The sequence below is a fragment of the Garra rufa genome, chromosome 20, assembly GCF_049309525.1.
Source record: "Garra rufa chromosome 20, GarRuf1.0, whole genome shotgun sequence".
Classification (NCBI taxonomy): domain Eukaryota; kingdom Metazoa; phylum Chordata; class Actinopteri; order Cypriniformes; family Cyprinidae; genus Garra; species Garra rufa.
In genome coordinates this window covers 18,252,392-18,271,395 of record NC_133380.1, presented here as the reverse complement: position 1 = coordinate 18,271,395, position 19,004 = coordinate 18,252,392, and the positions used below count along the sequence as shown (strand labels likewise).

The following is a 19,004-nucleotide window of genomic DNA, read 5'->3' as shown; positions in this document are numbered from 1 at the left end:
ATGTCGTTCCAAACCTGTAAGACCTTTGTTCATCTTCGGAACACAAATTAAGATATTTTTAATGAAATCAAACCTTTCTCTTCCTTGAAGTAGTTGCGTTGCTGTCTGTGCAGGGTCAGAAAGCTCTCGAATTTAATGAAGAATATCTTAATTTGTGTTCCCGAAGATGAACAAAGGTCTTACAGTTTTGGATGAACTATCCCTTTTTAAATTATATTTTATATATATTTTTGTATATATTTTAAATTGTCAATTTGTATAAAAGTAGTTAATACTTGGTTAATACTTGAGTTCATAGTTTTAGAAATAATAGATAATTAAATATTTTAGCTATGTATTAAGACATAATGCAGATGTGATGTGAAAATGTACTATTAGGAGTGACTCTCACTCACATTAGCAATACACAATTAGAACTGAGCATTTAATCAGTCTAGTATATTGGGTGACCTCTGCTTGGGCACAAGGGTTGTTCTTCAGTGGCAGTTGAAGGCAAGCAGTGGGGCCTTGGGCAGAATACTCAGGTTACCCAGAGCTTTTAGACATCATTAGAAATCACAACTATTGATCCTTCTAAAAGCAACAGATGGAGCTCAGCTCGCCTTCAGAGGGTTTGGAGCCAGCCGATACAGTAAGGATGACCAGACAGAAACACTATCAGCATTATATATTTAATTCATGTTGTTGACATGATTTGTAAGTAATGTTTTGTTTATGTTGCAGACAAACTCTTGGCGGGGATGAAGTATCATGCAAAAGCACATTTTCAGTACAATTGCAGGTATATATGTCAACCATTATTTATTTAATCTGTTATGCACCAAAATCAGCCAAAAAAGTATATGAGTATTCATATTCATTATTCAAGTTCATATTCATTCAGCCAATCATGTGATATCAATAAAAATATAAATATTTTTGTTATTTAATAAAATTGTCAAAAGTGTACTTTTTAAGTTATTTTTTTGTTCATCTGTAGGACAAAGTTTAGTGTTTTGCCCTTTTGGCAAAGGGCCATAAAGACCGTTGCCTTTTCTGTTTTTTTTTTCAGCAACACGTAAAGATACACTGAGTGACAGGTTTTCTTCTGACATCAATAGCTATTCATTACATGGCCTGAACAAAGAGAATCAGAATACGTATCACATCAGGCAGGCGGACACACACTCAGGCTCAGTGCCTGAATCACATGCACGCCGCCACAGTCCGTGACAGCATTGATGAGATTTGTAGAGGCTCCAGCAGTCAAAATGAAAATTAATACGACAGCAGGGACCGGCGCGCACAGTCAGTCAGGGTCCCGGCTCTTAGTATCGGCTTGGTGAGGTCCGGCTTAGACGGGCAGTGTCAGTCTCTGGGGACAAGGGCACTGAAAAATGATCACGTCCTCTTGTCTGTGTACAAGAGAGCCAGGGGAGAATGAGGAGTCTGGAACTTCCTGGAATCTTGTAGAATAAATTAATTTAAAACCATCGGTTCCAGCGTCATTTGCCACGGCCTGACAGCTATTTAATCTCTCCTTTCATGACTTCATGCTGAGACAACAAAATCAATTAACAAATCTCTTTGTCTTCATCTATGCCATTGCTTTTTCAGTTCACATAGGCATACAAACTTCAATTTCAAGATTAGTTTATTACTGGATTAGGCCCTTGAGCAACTTTTGCCTGAAACTAGCTTCGTAATCATATTATGTCTGTGTTCCAGTGTCCAATTTTTCAAAACCAATTATTAAAAAAAGAAGAAATTGGATGTTGTATCACTATTCTGTGTATCTTTGCTCTATTCCAAAGAAAACATCCGTTGGCATTTATTAAAATAAGTGATAGTCTATGTTTGGTTTTTCAGTCTTAAGTTTTGAGTAGATTTATTAGGCCAAAACAAAGTCCTTCAAAAGAAATGTTCTCTCAGAGTCATTAATTTTTCCTTTTTTTATGTATAATGTATCTTTTTCTATATAGATCTCCCATGATGACAAGTATTACCAACTAAAAGATTACGAAAAACCCAAAGGAACATTTTTATTGCTTACAGTATATGTTGCTCTTTCATTGTTTATGAGCTTTGATTGAGTTTTGTTTCAAGAACATATCAACTTTATTTCAAATGTTTTAGAGAAATAGACAGTTATGAGACAAATTTTGAGCTTTAAAATGAATAGATCACTTGGTCTTAAGATTTTTATTGCAACTCATAAATCTACCTTTATGCTTACGTTGTTTTCTAAAAATCGTACATTTCCAAACAAATCACATTGTATGTATTCATATAAAACCGGTACCTTGTACAATAAAGGGTTTGCACTTCCATCATGATTTGGTCATTTATGCGGATGCGCAGCCATACTGATGATACTCAAATGTGAAAAATAGCATGGACTGGTTAATGTACTACTGAATACGTTGTTCTGCTAATTTATGCTGTCTAAACCATGTAAAAAATGTGTGGAAGCTGCTAAATCATATAAAGAAGGACTAAGTAAACAGGAAAAGGCACAAACTTTTGTTAATAGGTGGTGAAATACGTAAAAGCAGTATTAATTAAGATAGGCTAATATTTCACCTACCTGACCGGAAATGATAATGTTTTCAAGATTCTTGCCCTCGAAATCCTGGTTCAGTTTGGCAAACCACAAACGCATTTAGTTCCTCAGACAGTTTTTATCACTCTCCTCCTTGTTTGCTATAACTTTTGGCAGTCTATAGTACTCCAAATGTTTACGATTAGTACAGCCCAAAACATGATGATAATTGATCAGCAGCAAAAATCAGCAAGATATAGTTCTGTTGTTTACATTCAGTGCCGATTGATAAGGCATCTTGAAAAACACTATAGTTACATTTTCTCATGAGATTGTGTTTTTTGTCCTACTGAAGAAACCTAATTTCAGCCGTTTAGAATAAAATGAGTAGGCCTGTCGTTTCTCTAGTTTACTATAAACATTCAATTCTACTTTCAGAGAGAAACGTATTTGTATGCAGCAGCGTTGAGTAATATTATTCAGACATTATTCTGAGTCTTTATGAATCAGTGGTGGTGGGAATAACAATTTGAACACAGACGATGTGGTTTCCCTGTGTGCATATTGTGCCATTGGGGTTTCATTAGAGAAGTGTGAAGGGGTGTGTTAGTGTATTTTGTGTGTGTGTGTGTGTGTACTGGTGGGGGAAGGGTATACACTTTACCTCCTTTGAGGAACGTTCTACCTTCTTTGTGTACATTCACTGTGTATTAAAAAAAGAGGTTCATTTACTTGTGTTGCATTAATCGTATTTCCTCATTTGAATCAAATATAGTGTAAGAGGGAGGGAGAGGGAGGTAGAGAGAGTGTGTGAGGGAGTGGGAGGAGAGAGGAGGGGGATGATTTAGGCTATTATGAAAGGAAGATAGAGACAGAGTGAGGAAGAGAGATCGTGTCGTGCAGACGACAGCATCCTTATTGCGACGGGGGCTGCAGTTGCTTAAAGAGAGCAGAAAAAAATCTCCAAACGTTAGAAAAGGCCAGTGGCCGTTATTGACGCAGCGCGCTTCACCAGCAGCGTCACTGGAGGAGGCAGAGAGACGCGAGCACGTCCTCATTCAAAGCGGTTTTACAAAGGTAAGAAAGCGCATTTAAACCTGTATCATCCTAAAGGTAATTATTCACCTAACAATTACATTCATGTTGCATTTAATTGGCTATTTGGGTGTTTTGTGCTACTATTCAGGACGAGACGCGCTGTGTTTATATTCTGCTTTGAGAATTGAAGCGTCCCATAATAATCTGTTAGAAAGGGATTGCGCAATACAGTCTAGCGGAATTATATTTGGGAATATTTCGCTTAACTATGCAACACTATGTAGATATAAGGAAGCCTGTATGAAATAAACACGTCTGTTATGAAATACCGGGTGTGAACGGCTAGTAACGGCGTTTTGTTTACACGGGAGTGACGACCCTCATTGAAATAATAGCGGCTGATGGATAGATAGGCACGAGTCTTACCTTAAACACCTGTGCAAACTACTGGTCAAAGGCAAACATAAATGACTCTTTGAGAAGTCTGTTATATACCAGAAGTGATGTTACACTGCTTAACATTGTAACGTTTTATATTGCATTAAAGAGTATGATCTACTACTCGTATGTAAAGAGACCGGGGCTAGTTGTCACAAAGCAAGTTTAGAGTCAAAGGTCCAATTAGACTAATGTGTGTTTTCACTTGCAGTTGTTTTGTATGTTGGTTTCAAACATCTCTTGCAAAACTAGTTATGTTATAGCTAAAACATTTTTATGAGTTGTTTTGTCCTTATAATTGTTACATTTGTATGAAACGCCTATAATAGGTTCCAAAGTGACAACTTACCCCATATAAAATGTAACCAAAAGTTTTAAAGAACGTGTCTATACAGAAATGTACTTTAATTAAACAATGCATGTTTAAATAGAAATGTCCTCTATAGAGACGAAAATGTACTAGCCTTGAAACATTATTCAGTAAGTTGAAATATTAAATGAAAGCGTAACAATAAAGGCATTTTCAATTAAGTCATCTTCAGTGACATGCTGTAAAGAATGCAGACCCCGAACTGCTCCATTTCATAAATTCTGATCATACACAAAAGCTCACCAAGGTCAGTATGCCCCAATACTAACCGCCTTGTTCTGTGACTCAGCCCTGTGGCACGAAATTCTCGCTTCATGTTTCGGGGGTTTTATTCTGTTCTTATCAGTTGAATCTGTTGGACTTCAGAAAAGCTGTCTTGTTACTGAGACTACATTAATAATGTGACTGAATGTTTTTTCACCATGCATTTTGCACCATGCTTTTCAGTGAGTTTCCCTTTGAGTTTTGAGATCAGTCTGCACTCAGTTTTTCTTGTTTTTTAAGTGCACTGAGCTCTTTAATCTCTTCCTGCCTCTTTCATGCTATCTGAATCACCAGAAGTGCTGTATTGAGTTAGATCTTAAACATGACCAGAATTTGAATTTTTTAAGTTTTTCAAAAATCTTGATTTTAGCCCAACCACATCTTGAAAACTAGAAAGGTAATTTGCACAAAGCAATATAGATAGTATGGTCAGTAACTCAAGTTTATTGGTGGCAGTTGTAGTGAGAGAGAGCATTTCAGTGGCATTTGGAGGCTGGGGACAGTCATGGCCAAGGGTTAAACCTGATAGTGACAGACCAAGCAGCAGCAGCAAATTAAAGCTCAGTGAAGCACTGTGGAAAAGTACACCACGGACTGCTAATGCTGGCCCGCAGCAGCCCCATCAGTGTGCTCAGGTGTGCGGCTCGAACCAAAAATGTGACACGCTGAGAGACTGAGAAAAAAAAAAACAGTTGTACACAAGCCCTTGGACAAGATGCTGCTGATTCTGGCAGACTCTGATTTTGGCAGACTTATGACCTAGAATTTTTTATAAAATAATTCATGTAAATATAGCTTCACAATCTACTGGAATGAGGGCGTGTGCTATATCCACCAGCCTCATAAAACATTCACAAGATCCCCTTGCTTTCTGAAGCAGATGAGGGTGAGCGATTGGGTAGGACTAGCGGTCCACATCTTTTTTTGACGGGTGTTGTTCAGGTGGGGCGTAGACAGAAAAAATAGCCTAACTTTCCTTATAAAAATAATACATCCAATTTGTAAATCATATTTTACAATGTAATTTATTCCTGTGATAGCAAAACCAAATATTTGGCAGCCATTATTACAGTTTTCAGTGTTGCGTGATCCTTCAGAAAGCATTTGTAATATGTTGATTTGATGCTCAAGAAACATTTCTTATCATTATCACTGCTTAATATTCTTTAATGTTTTATGTGCTGTTTTTTCAGGATTCTCCAGAATTTATTTGAAATGAAAATCTCTTGTAAATATACATGCCTTCGCTGTCACTTTTGATCAATTTATTTGATTATTTCTGAATAAAAGTTTTAATTTCTTTTAAAACAGAATCTTACAGCCCGTAAACGTTTGACTTATAATTGAAAGTTAAATATTAAAAATTATTAAACCATATGGCAGTTAAGAGATTGGCATTTTTACAGTATAGGCAATTTCTATACAAATTCATCAAACATCCTTACTTTTTTAAGTACATTTTTAAGACATGGACATGGTTAAAAATGTAACCAAAAGTTTTAAAGAATGTGTCTATACAGAAATGTACTTTAATTAAACAATGCATGTTTAAATAGAAATCTTCTCAATAGAGACGAACATGTACTAACCTTGAAACATTATTCAGTAAGTTGAAATATTTAATTAAAGGATAACAATAAAGGCATTTTCAATTAAATCACCCTCAGTAACATGTAAAGAATGCAGAACCCGAACTGCTCCATTATATTAATTCTGATCATACAAAAAAGACTTATAGGTGACATATTATGAAAATCTTGAAAATTTGTTTCCGTGTTTAAGTGGTGTAATTGGGTCCCCAGTGCCTCTATCAACTCAGAAAATGTGAAAATGAACAACCCAGTAACTTTAGCTGAGCCTTTCTTTGCAAGCATGTGAAAAAATTAGGCGCTAAGATTTCGCTTCTTTAGTGACTGGAAGAGGATCTTATTATAATATTAACGCCCCTTAATCTACACGTTTCCACCCACGGTGCTGTCATTTTGTGTTTTCAAGTGACAACAATGTACCAGTTTTAATGCCATGGCAAAAGTTCGAGCAAAGCATCCTAACTGTTCTGTCATTGGCTGCACAGCTGAGCACAGAACACTATTTAGAGTCCGAGCCTCAGAGGAGACAAGAGAGCAGTGGATTTATTGATTTATTGATTTAATGCAGTATATGACGCTGCTGCCACACAGATTTAATATAAACAGGTGATTTCTTTCATAGATGTTTACCTTTACAGACATAACCGACTGTTTTTGTAACTCCTGTGTGTTTTTAACATTAACTTGTTTGTATTTGACAGTTTAAGTGCAATAAGGCTTGAAAGAAAATGTATTTAGTACTCAGGATGTGTCCTCTCAGAAAAACAAATATGTGACCCTGGACCACAAAACCAGTCATAAGGTTAAATTTTACAAAACTGAGATGTATATATCATATGAAAGCTCAATAAATAAGCTTTCTATTGATGTATGGTTTGTTAGGATAGGGCACTATTTGGCTGAGATACATCTATTTGAAAACCAGAAATCTGAGGGTGCAAAAAAATCAAAATACTGAGAAAATCACCTTTAAAGTTCTCCAAATTAAGTTCTTAACAATGCATATTACTAATCAAAAATTACATTTTGATAGGTTTACAGTAGGAATTTTACAAAAAATCTTCATGGAACATGATCTTTACTTAATTTCCTAATGATTTTTGGCATAAAAGAAAAATCGATAATTTTGACCCATACAATGTATTTTTGGCTGTTGCTACAAATATACCCCAGCGACTTAAGACTGGTTTTGTGGTCCAGGGTCACATATATTATAGATGTAAGATAGGTGTTTTTTAGCAGAGTATCTGAGGTACAAGCTGTAAAGGCACAGCCCTATTCGGGAAAAGGGGGCAAGGAGCAGCAGCTCATTTGCATTTAAAGAGCCATGCACAATTTCTCTCGAAATAGGCATTTTCAAAATGATCTGTGTATTTTGCGCTGAAAATTCACAGACACCTGAGACTTACATGTCTTGTGAAAATGATCATACTAGGTCTCCTTTAAAATGTTAAATCAATAAAAATCTACAGTACAACAAAATCTTAGCCATTAAATAAATGCAGAACACTTTGCATAATATATTTATTTTTATTGTAGCTCCTACCATTTTAACTCCAGCCAACTGAATTTCTGGTGGTTTGGGCATTTGGATACACCTAAAGTAACTGGCTGGTCCCTAAATCAACCACTTACTGTTTAGGCTTTAATAGTCAGGCTCTACTTGTAGTTCTCCATCATATCTGTTGCTACACTGCATGCTGTTTACTCCCAAGAGCTTGAAGAAAATGAGACAGATTCTGTGCCTGAAAACGGTATGTTTTATGCTGCTTTGTTACTGGAATGTCAAGGTTAGGACCTGTGATTCAGCGCGATCAATAAACCTATTTTTGCATCTGGCCAGTGGACAAACTTGTAGCTAGGCCATTGTTAATTTGTTCTTGCTGTGAAGTGAGTAAATATGATTGTTTGAATGACTCATGATTTTGCATCTGAACTCTAATATATATATATATATATATATCATTTTGCAATATCTTTATTTAATGCTTCTTTCCATATTCGCATTTAAGTATAAAAGGTCACTAAAAGACACTTCTAAAAAGCTAAAGTGAGCGAGTAATCCTCTCATAGATCATGGATGAAGTGAGAATGAGATGCATCCACAAGCGCTGTGTGAATCTATGTTAATGTGAAATGAAATTAGATTAGCATGGGAGCTGGAAGTACATTCCTGTCCAGCTGCTGAAAAATGATCCTATAGAGAGCACTGAAGCCTTGAACTCAGGCAGTCAGGATGATGTGCTTACTGAAGGGAAGTTTTAACCGAAGCCAAGTGAATCTGAACTGAAGCGTTACATATATTTGAAAGACTTATTCATCCATAAGCGCATGTACTTACTTAACCCTGATCTGCACACATCCAGGTCAGGAGTGCCTTCAGCAGTTCAACCATTCATTGGGAGTGCTAATAAAAATGTCTGATCAAATAGAGAGGGGTAGTTCACTGGGGTGGTCAGAGATCACAAGGTCTTTGTCAGAGGGTGATAAAGGTCAAGGACCTCTACATCTGTTGGGTTATCGGGGTCTCATTGAGATATGGCCATTAGAGAGAATGGATGGGCCTGTGTCTGAGGGCGGAGGTGGTAAATGAGGAAGAGTGGGGAGTTTCTCAGTTCTCTGATCTCTGCCGTAAAGTGCCCAAGTACAGATGAGCTTCTGTTTTGTGTTCTGCAATGAGAACTTCTGGGACATAGAGCGGTCATTGTTCTCCTCCAGGCATTGCTGCTGCAGATGCTGTATCTGTCAGTGAGAACATGCTATGCTCCAATTGAAATCACTAGGCATCGTAATTGCAGTCTCTCCCTCGGTACGGCCATCCACGGCCCGTGTCATGTTTTAATGGGCCTTATCACAGTAAATGTAGCAAAAAGAGCAGTTTATATGTAGTTTTTCCTGGTCTTTTCATTATGAGATTAGTAACATTTAGTTCAGTCAAAAGACTCAAATAGATTATGGTTAAATTTAAGAGCTGTGAAATGATTAAAAATGTATACAAGATTTTATGTTCAAAAGTTGTGGATAAATAAGACTTTTTTTAAAAAGAAATTAATACTTTTATTCAGCAAGGACATAAGGAGGACGAAATCGATCTGAAGTGAGAGCAAAGGGATTTGTGATGTTACAAAAAACAGAACTTTTCAACAAAGAAAAATTGGAACATGTTTTTTCACAAAATTGGAGTAGTTCACATTCAGATCAAAAATGTACAGATAATGTACTCACCCCCTTGTAATCCAAGATGTTCATGTCTTTCTTTCTTCAGTCGTAAGGGAATTATGTTTTTTGAGTAAAACATTTCAGGATTTCTCTCCATATGATGGACTTCTATGGTGCCCCCGAGTTTGAACTTCCAAAATGCAGCTTCAAAGGGCTCTAAACGATCCCAGCCGAGGAAAGAAGGGTCTTATCTAGCAAAACGATGGGTTATTTTCTAAAAACAATTACAATTTATACACTTTTTAAACTCAAACACTCATCTTGCTGAGCTAGACAAGACGAGTGTTTGAGATTAAAATGTATATTAGTTGTAAATGTTTTTAGAAAAATTACTGATCGTTTCACTAGATAAGACCCTTCTTCCTTGAAGCTGCAGTTAAACTGCATTTTGGAAGTGTAAACTCATGGGCACCATAGAAGTCCATTATATGAAGAGAAGTCCTGAAATGTTTTACTCAAAAAACATAATTTCCTTATGACTGAAGAAAGAAAGACTTGAACATCTTGAATGAAAAGGGGGTGAGTACATTATCTGTAAAAAAAAAAAAAAATTCTGAAAGTGCACTACTTCTTTAAGCAACTTTTATCAACATGTGACTCTTCATGTGGGGAATTACTGCTTTGTATATAAATTATAAATAATAAATAAAAAAGTTTATGAAATATAAAATATGAAACATTAAAATAGAAAAGTTATTTTAAATTATAAAAATATTTCACATCATTGCTGTTATTTTATTACTGATAACTGATATTGCGCAATTGAATTCTGATATCTGTGCAAAGATGCGAACAACTGCATCAAAACTAATGTTCTCTCACTTCATTTGTCCCATTAACAAGATAGCGACAGTGATTGTAATTTCTATTTGGGCAGGGCCTATGGTGAGAAAATGACTATTTGTTGATGCCTTGCTCTGGAGGCAGTGTTTATGCAAATGTTTGTGCCGGGGTGACATCACATGGCACCTCACATCCAAATGAGCCATTTTTGGAGCTTAATTAAATAAATTCTTTGTTTATGATAAGGAGGACGTTTTAAGCTATGACACCTGTATGACATCTGTAATGTCATCCGATAACTAATATGGTATCGTGCATATCAAAATCAGGATTGATATTTATCAGAGTTTAGAATTTTATTCCCTAAATTAAAATGTTCAAAGAACACTCCTTTTGTCAGCCTTTTTGAAGGTCACCAAATTTCATCCTGTTTCCTCTTCAAAAAGGACAAGCATATCATCGTCCTCTGTGAAGTGAGCCAAGCTATTACAGGACATTTCATCTTGGCGGGCTGTCAACACTCACAGACTATCATGTTGGCATTTCAGTTGCAGAAGAGCTAGTGGGTCCACATGAGGCTGTTTGTCTTCTCAGGTCTCTCATCTCCACACACTTTCTCTTGTGAGTTTGATACATGGCCGTGGCCTTTATGGTCCAGACTGGCACTACAGTACGTACCATCTGCAGGGCACGGGGAGGCAACGAGGTGCTGTTAAATGTGTGGATGCATATAAGAACAATTGAAACAGGTGGTACACAAGCTGCTGCTTTTGCTTGATGTACTGAATGTGTGCGTCCTGCATATTTAATGGTTATGGGTGATTCATCATTTTAGGGCCACATTTACTTGAATTCTTGAATAAAGAAACATAATTATTTTCCTATAAAATCAATGTACAGGAACGAAATGAAGAATCACCCAGTGTTGAATATGTGTCCTTGTCTTTAAGCATTGAAAATGTGTAGTATAGTCTACATTAGAAAGACTTTTCACAATGTATTCAACATTAGAAGCAGAAATTGTGGAATGCAATTATAAAAACTAAATTTAAAATTGAAATGTCACAGAATTTGCAGAATTTTGGATGAACAAATTAAAAGCTTCAATTAAAAGAGAATATGTGACCCTGGACCACAAAACCAGTCTTAAGTCGCTGGGGTATATTTGTAGCAATAGCCAAAAATACATTGCATGGGTCAAAATTTTAGATTTTTCTTTTATGCCAAAAATCATTAAGAAATTAAGTAAAGTTCATGTTCCATGAAGATTTTTTGTAAAATTCCTACTATAAACATATCAAAATGTAATTTTTGTTTTGTAATATGCATTGTTAAGAACCTAATTTGGACAACTTTAAAGGTGATTTTCTCAGTCTTTTTGATTTTTTTGCATCCTCAGATTTCTGATTTCAAATAGATGTATCTCAGCCAAATATTGTCCTATCCTAACAAACCATACATCAATAGAAAGCTTATTTATTGAGCTTTCATATGATGTATAAATCTCAGTTTTGTCAAATTTAACCTTATGACTGGTTTTGTGGTCCAGGGTCACATATATACTAGTGTCTGTGAATATTAAGCCGAAAAATACTCTGGGAGTCACTTCATGAGCATTTTACCATTTCTTGTGACAAAAACTATCGTCATATCATTAAAATCTTCAGTTAAAACAGAATATATACTAGTGTCTGTCATATATGTGACCCTGGACCACAAAACCAGTCATAAGGTTAAATTTTACAAAACTGAGATGTATACAACATATGAAAGCTCAATAAATAAGCTTTCTATTGATATGTGACCCTGGACCACAAAACCAGTCTTAAGTCGCTGAGGTATATTTGTAGCAATAGCCAAAAATACATTGTATGGGTCAAAATTATTGATTTTTCTTTTATGTCAAAAATCATTAGGAAATTAAGTAAAGATCATGTTCCATGAAGATTTTTTGTAAAATTCCTACTGTAAACCTATCAAAATGTAATTTTTGATTAGTAATATGCATTGTTAAGAACTTAATTTGGACAACTTTAAAGGTGATTTTCTCAGTATTTTGATTTTTTTAGATTCCAGATTTTCAAATAGATGTATCTCGGCCAAATATTGTCCTATCCTAACAAACCATACATCAATAGAAAGCTTATTTATTGAGCTTTCAAATGATGTATATATCTCAGTTTTGTAAAATTTAACCTTATGACTGGTTTTGTGGTCCAGGGTCACATATATGGTTTGTTCGGATAGGACAATATTTGGCCGAGATACATCTATTTGAAAATCTGGAATCTGAGGGTGCAAAAAATCAAAATGCTGAGAAAATCACCTTTAAAGTTCTCCAAATTATGTTCTTAACTATGCATATTACTAATCAAAAATTATATTTTGATATATTTACAGTAGGAATTTTACAAAAAATCTTCATGGAACATGATCTTTACTTAATTTCCTAATGATTTTTGGCATAAAAGAAAAATCAATAATTTTGACCCATACTATGTATTTTTGGCTATTGCTACAAATATACCCCAGCGACTTAAGACTGGTTTTGTGGTCCAGGGTCACATATACAAACAGAAAATCAAAGGTCTTTACAGCAACCCGTCAAAAAAAAGTTTAGTTTAACTTAAAGAAACTGACAGAAATATATTACTGAATGTAATGATAGTAATAATACATTAGTTTTTTAATAAAATCAATTATTTAGAGATGCTTTTGATTATTAAAATTGAATCGAAACCATTAAAATAGAGTCGAGAAAGCTAATGGAAAGCAAAATTTGTAGTGCTGGGTAATGATTAATTGCGATTAATCGCATCTAAAATAAAGGTTTTTGTGTTCATAATATATGTGTGTGTGCTGTGTATATTTATTACGAATATATAAATACACACACAAGCATGTATATATTTAAGAAAAAAATATTTTATATATTAAATATATTTATATATTATAAATGATATGAATATAAATATATACATGTAAATACATGTAAAGTAAATATTTTCAAAATATATACTGTATGCGTGTCATATATATATGTATATATATATATATATATATATAAAGTAAACAGTACACACATATATAAACAAAAACGTTTATTTTGGATGCGATTAATTACTAATAATCGATGCCAGCACTACAAATTTGGAAAAAATGAAAAAAAAAAAACAACAACAACAAAAAAACGAGGTTTTAAAAATTTACTTTTTGTTAAACTTTTAAGAAATTGCTGTTAATTTGGCTAAGTTTCATGATTTTAATTAATTGGACTTCTTACTTTTTGATTTATAAAATGTATTTAATTTAACCATTAAAACAGAGCCTATAAAAATGAAAATGGAATAAATGGAATCCAGAAAAGTTAAAATAGAAAAAAAATAATAATAATAATTTTGGAAAAAAAAAATAAAGCAGAATTTTGGAAAAAATAAAAATGCTTTCATAGGGCCCTGAGCTTAAACCTAGTTTAAAGGGCTCAAGCTTTGTTTAACCTGAATGAAACTATCGTTGTTTAGACTAAGCAATTTTAGCACAGGATCTGTGAAATCTGAGCCATTCCAATTTAAACAGAGATCTGGTTTCAGATATCCACACAAGCCAAGGCAAAGACAGCATTTTAAGCTGATGATTTTTATCACCAGCGGATGTCTAAGGCCATGATGTACCCAGCCTCAGCACTTTTCCCAGAGTCTGTGCTTTCCTGTCTATTGTGGTGGCACCAATTAGAGTTACTGTGACATGTCCTAATGTATATTATACCAGCATGTAGGTGACGATTCAATATATGAACCATGAATAACCCCATTTCATTTGATTATTGCTGCCTCAGTGAGTGACAGCAAGGTGAAATAGCGAGAAAGTCAAGACTTCAATAATGCATGGCACAAGCCTAAGAGGCAGTATGTCAGCAGTCAATGTGCCCTTATGTGGATGTAGTCACAAAGTTATCACAGCTGCGAAAATAGCAAAACTAAAGGCTTTATTGAAAGTGCTTAAGTGCTTGTTTTGGTTAAAAATTCTGTGAAATATAAATGTGAATGTGTAAAGACAACAATAAAGACAAAATTAGCTTTTGAGGAAGTTTAACATGACCCCATAAACAACCTGCTGCCCTTGTGTTTCATTTCACTACATGGCTGGATAGAAAGATAATAATGCCACTGTAAGCTTTCAGTAGTATCTGTTAGTTACACATTGGCGTTTACACTTTAATCATGCTCTCTGCTCTGCTTTATTGTCACGGTTCATAGATTCTAGGCTTAATGGCATAGTCATTATAATGATTGGGTTTAATGTACCTAAGACTTTCAGTCTGAAAACAGTAAGTTCGAGCTTTGTGTCACCATTCAGACACTGGGGAGATGACTCATGGCTCTGAGCAAACATGTCGAACGGCAAACAATCACAACAAACAGCTAATCATGGCATGAATACTCATGAAAGGATGCACGTGGCATTGAATCCACAGACCTGTAGTTTTGGATTTGCTGTGGAGTGACTCATAAGATGCTTTGGCATCTGCAAATGCGAAGCCGTAAACCAAAAACTTATTTGTAGTTTTTTGCAAAAACATATTTCTATGTTTCTATGTTAACTGTTGGAAGATTTTAACATGGTAATGGATATGACAGTGCTGAATTGCTGCTGCTGTTGGTTATTGCTGCTGCAAAGCAAGTACAGGAACTTGCTACTTTCTTTAGTCGTAAAGAAATTATGTGTTTTGAGGAAAACATTTCAGGATTTCTCTCCATATAGGGGACTTCCCGCAAGTTTGAACTTCCAAAATGCAGTTTAAATGCAGCTTTAAAGGGCTCTAAATGACCCTAGTAAAGGAAGACGGTTCTTATCTAGTGAAACGATCGGTTATTTAAAAAAAAAATACAATTAATATACCTTTTTAAACACAAATGCTCAAGAGAGTTAGGGTATGTCAAAAAACTCCCATCTCATTTTCTCCTCCAACTTCAAAATCGCCCTATATTGCTGTTTTACCTTTTTTGTAAAGGGCGTTTCATCTTCTAAACACTGGGTCTATACTTCTGCAGCAATGTAGGATGATTTTGAAGTTGGAGGAGAAAATGAGATGGGAGTTTTTCGACCTTCCCTAACTGTCTTTAAGTATATAAATTGTATTTTTTTTAAATAACCAATCGGATCGCTAGATAAGACCCATCTTCCTTGGCTGGGATCATTTAGAGCCATTTGAAGCTGCATTTAAACTGCATTTTGGAAGTTCAAACTCAGGGGCACCATAGAAGTCCACTACATGGAGAGAAATCCTCTAATGTTTTCCTCAAAAAACATAATTTCTTTACGACTGAATTAAGAAATACATGAACATCTTTGATGACAAGGGGGTGAGTAAATAGACGTACCTTTCAGACGTACTGCTGCTGAATGAATAGCATATATATATAAACCATACCAGATCTATACAGGTGGAGCTGGGGAGGTGGAAGTTTCAGAGGAACTCTGAAAGTGCACTGCAAAATGCTGTAGTGAATGCTAACTAACCAATTAAATGTAAAGCAGTAAGCTCATTGGCTGTGTATGCAACATGAACCAATCAGTTTGTGCCATCAGTTTGCGTTAACAACCCATCAGCCTGTGCCATCTAGAGTTTCATGACAGAACTTGGCATAGATGTGCCTTTTCTGCGCGTATGATCATTATAATTCCTCCCCACTGCTGCTGTTTTAGCTCCGGCTATCAAGTGCTAACTTTATCGGCAAACTCAGATTGCAAACACTGAATATTTATTCAGTGACAAGGCCATGACTTGGGGACACTAAGCCATACATTTTAGATCAGGCTTGGATTGGTTCAGTGAATACCAATTTGATTTACTTTAGGAATATTCAGACCCGCAAGATGTTTCTTGCTGTATCAGCTGTATTGTGTATGAATTTGGCTGTTTGTAGACCAAAGTATTTCTTTTTTTGACGATGGACTGGGTGTCCAACAGAACCTGACGTTATGTAGATTGATAAAAATTCCTTAGATATGTTTTTTTGTAAAGTCTCTACACGGACACCTGACTTAAACAGGCCACCTGCTGGGAAAGATCCATTTTGGGGGGCTTAGTCCCATTAGCAGATGTCAGGGCGGCCGTAAAAGCGTCATTGCCCTAGGCAGTCCTTGAGTCCTACAAGAAACATGACATTTTATAGAGAAAAGGAAGTACTCAGAGATGAATCTACGATGGTAGGCATTAGGCAGGGATAAAATGGCCATAGGGAACACTAGGACTTTTTTAGATGGGCTCTTGTGGGCTGAATATCCAATCCAATTTACATATACATTTACATATACAAAGCAAATATTTAATATGATATAAAGGGAGGAAAAAGCTCACAGATGGCCCATATAGGCTTATATAAGTTACAATGATGGCAGCACTTCCCTGCACAAATGAATAGAAATGTTTAGTAGAGGTGATGTAAATCTAGTTAATTAAAAACAATCCCGTTACTTAGTTACCTAGGGAAAAAACACATTTTTAATTTACTTTATCAATATGATGGTCCTCAGCTCTGACGTTTGAAATGGACACAGCAAAACAAGGGGTTTTAACAGAACAGTGTTTGAACAAGAGACATGATTCACTGTAGGAAGGTGTGAACCTGAGAACCTGAGAACACAGAAATCTTGCAATCAAAATGTTGTGTCATTAATTTATTAGTTTATTAAAGGGTTGCTTTTGCAATATTAAAGCAACAATGAAAAAAAAAACCCATTTAAAATAAAATGTACTGTATGCATATTTTATTTGTCTGTGTCTGGTTTTACATAACAGCCCTGTCCAACCAATGTGAGGATGCATTTCTGTGTGTTTTTAACTGGCAACAAACACTTGAGTTATATGGAATATGAAAGCACTTTTCCACCTCTGGATAAAAAATTAAAAATTTAATTGCGACTTTTATAAAGTTTATGAAGTCTTTTATAAAGCTGCGAGTTATAAAGTCAGAATTGTGAAATATACAAGTGCAATTTTGAAAAATAAAGTCAGAATTTCGAGACATAAACTTACAATTAAGACACTCGCAATTGCAAGTTATAAAGTCAAAAATGTGTAATATAAACTCACGATTATGGGTTATAAAGTCAGAAGAGTGGGATATAAATTCGCAATTGCAAGTTTGTATCTCCCAATTCTGACTTTTTTCTCTCAATTTTGACTTTTTCTCAGTTTTGTGAGGTAGAAGCTTGTAATTTCGAGTTATGAAGTCCAGTTCTGAGGGGAAAAAAGACTGATATGTTCTTAGAATTGCGAATTTATATACTTTATATATGACTTAATAACTTGAAATTGTGTGAAAAAAGTTACAATTGCAAGATATAAACTCGCAATTCTGAATAAAAGTCAGAATTAAGTTTATATCTCACAATTCTGATTTAATAATTTGAAATTGTGTGAAAAAAGTCACAATTTCAAGATATAAACTCGCAATTCTGAAAAAAAGTCAGAATTAAGTTTATATCTTGCAATTCGGACTTGATAACTCAAAATGGTGTGGAAAAAAGTAACATTAGCAAGATATAAACTCGCAATTCTGTGAAAAAAAGTCAGAATTGTGAGTTTACATCTCAGAGTTAAGTCATAAGTCAGAAATAAGAAATAAGTCAGAATTGCAAGATAAAATTAGCTTTTTTATTTTTTATTCAATGGCAGAAACAGGCTTTTATATTATGTACAATAACAGTTAAAATTCATAGTTTAAAATTTATTTAAAATTTTGCTTTTGCAATATTAAAAGAATAAATAATTTCTAATAAGGAATAAAGTAATATTTAGTTTTAATTAATATTGAACAAGTTTGCATGATATAACATGGGATAGAGAATTGTAGATGGACCACAAAGAAATATCATTAGATATATATGCATTTGAGTCCTTATACGGTAAATCAAACCGTAATAGAGAACTCAGTGTAAAATTGTAGCAGTGATGATTTGTGTGTTCCTTGACAAACAGCTCTCTCATATTCATGCATACAGTATATCTACTGCAGCATGAGGAAAATCCTGTCAGCGACATCCTGGCAGCCAGCACATTATACCGTGCTAAGTAGAGTGCGGTTGAAAAGACTGTGACAACACACCGAAGCAGTGCTGATAAAACAAGCATTTGAGTGCAGTCAGGTGGCAATCAGAGTCTTGTTTGGTGTAATTAAGAAATTTCTCTGATGAAAGCCTCTTTCTTTCTTTTTCAAACCTCTACAAACGACTGCTGGGCCGCTTCCAGGGGGCCTTTCTCATCACAAACAGCACATCTGTGCTGACGCTATGTGGTTCTTTGCTTCGCCTACAGTCGTACCGGGAACAGCAGAGCAGTGGCCCTTGCTGCGATTGCCATTACTTGAGCCAGGAAAAAGATGTGCAATTGCCAATTATAGGGCTGGCGGGGTTATGCTGCACAGTGAAGGAAACAATCCCGCACACTCAAGGCAGATGTGAGGAACGGATGGCGAATGGTGCAAAACAGCTGCTCCCCGGCGCTCTCTTGTCAATTTAGCCGCAAGACAATTTGAGTCACGTGCCGCTGTTTTATTAGGCCCGTGTCTGAGCCATGCATCAGCAGGTGACACATCAGGGCGAGAGAGCGGTGAATATGATGGTGTAGAGTAGGTTTTTAGGCTTCCAAGGAATACAGTGTCAGAATAACTCAGAATTTGCTGCCAATTGAAAACACACAGTCATGCATCCTCACATTTGTTGGACAGGGCTATTATGATTCTCCTCAGTTATAAAACAGACACAGAAAAACAACATA

General features: G+C 35.4%; 1 protein-coding gene across 1 annotated transcript in view; it reads left to right on the top strand.

The window, feature by feature from the left end:
- The first annotated feature begins 3,377 nt into the window (after nucleotides 1-3,377).
- cntn2 (contactin 2) overlaps nucleotides 3,378-19,004 on the top strand; it is a 43,680-nt gene continuing 28,053 nt past the window's right edge. The window contains exon 1 of the mRNA XM_073825380.1: nucleotides 3,378-3,598. The gene's annotated coding sequence lies outside the window, so the exon portion shown is untranslated. The remainder of the gene's footprint in view (nucleotides 3,599-19,004) is intronic.